Raw genomic sequence first — 2,003 nt, 5'->3', positions numbered from 1 at the left:
TTTTAGTTTTCGGTTGGTAGCGAGGAAGAATAAAAGAAAAACAACTACTTAGTACACGTAATTAATAATATTATTATATATATATATATATATATATATATATATATATAAATATATAAATACATATGTGTATATATATGTGTGTGTGTGTGTATATATATAGATATATATATATATATAGATATATATATAGATATATATATATTTTTTATATTCAACAGTAACATCACAGTAGCTTCATATACAATAAATCTTTGTTCATAATTTTATTCTATATTTTTTTTGTATTCGTTACCACGTAAGCGCGACACGGCGAGTTCCTAAGATTCATCACGACGACAAGCAGAAGGAAGAACTCGTGTGCACGCACTTTTCACAGTTGTCAGGTCACAGTGATCTCATACCGATATGATCGCATGAAATTGGAAACGCTCTTTGATATTTACGTAAATTGATATCCGATAACCCTGTCCGTTATATACGCATTATTAATAACTTGTATTCACGTACACAATAATATGAATGTGATATATCAAGATAAAAAAAATTATCAATCGATTAATATATTACATCATTGCGAAGCAAACTAGGATCTGTAAATGGTAAATAATTAATGTAGTGAAATTAAATATTTAAATAAATGAAATAATATTTGGGCTAATTAGAAGCTGATATCGATCACTCGATATTTTCGATTTGAGAGAAATGTATAGTTGCAGGAATCGAGAAGCACGACTTTTACTTTTATATTGGCCATACTGTGGAAATTGTTTGAATATGTATTGTTCGTAAAAAACATTTTGTATTTAAGGAATAATATAGTTTATAATTCTATCATCTAAATATCTTATAAAAGTCCTAGCACACATTCTATAGAATTTATAATATAGAGGAGCAAAAAAAATGTATCGTTATGTAATCGTGATTCACGCACAGAATAGTCGATAAAGTTGGGAAGAATACAATGTCGTAAAGTAAAAAAAAAAAGAAAAAAAAGAAAAATAGTCGTGGCATCTCGCCGCTGCATTTGTGCGTGCAATTGAACGGACAATACGTTTCTCCCTTAACAATAACGACAATAACAACAACAACGAGATGATGAAAATTCAATGGCAGCGGTATAATGTTGAGAAGAACAGCGAATATTTAACAAGATAAGAATGACAACACATACACGGCATCACAACAACACGGCATTTATAGACTACACGCACAAATAACCAGACGCATACCAGAGAATTCGAGAAGCGCTTAAGATTATCCACAACCCTCGTATATCGCACAAAACGCAGAAATTGTCCTTATCGCTAGGCACACATTGAGTCTTGCACGTAGTAACACGTACACATTTTTGCATATTATCATTCTTAATTCCGCGGAATATCAGAATTTATACAAAATCAACTTAACAATTTATTTTAATATATTGATATAAGCAAATAAATCAGTGATATTATAATTACTTAATAAAACCTACAACAATATTTTAATTTATATGATTTAGAGTGGATTTCTTAGTTGCTAAAATTTCTTGTCCACTATGTAAAATATACAACAGAATGTTACTAAAATTTATATACATAACGCAAGCAATCAAAGAAAGAATTGATAAATCTTAAGTTTTTATCCCTCATAATATTCCATTTACAAGCATATTACTTTTAAAATAATCTTGTCCCCTTTTTATAGTAGCAAAAAATGTTCTTGGCGATCTTTCATAAATCCATTGTTCGTCTCAATGTGCGTCTGATATTACGCTTACTTATTCTACTTACTCGCCGAAATCTGCTCACGTGGCTCGTAATATTTCATTATGCAATACATAGTTTTGACTCGCATTATACTCTTTCTCTCCCTCTCATTCTCTCCTCATTCTTTATTGTATGTGTGTACATGTATGCCATGTGTGCGTGTGTGCTTACACTTAATATATATGTATATATGTGTGTGTGTGTGTGTGTGTGTGTGTGTATATATATATATATATATATATATATATATTA

This window comes from Atta cephalotes (assembly GCF_000143395.1).
Source record: "Atta cephalotes unplaced genomic scaffold scaffold00013, whole genome shotgun sequence".
NCBI classification, from domain to species: Eukaryota; Metazoa; Arthropoda; class Insecta; order Hymenoptera; family Formicidae; genus Atta; species Atta cephalotes.
This window is presented reverse-complemented; position numbering follows the sequence as displayed.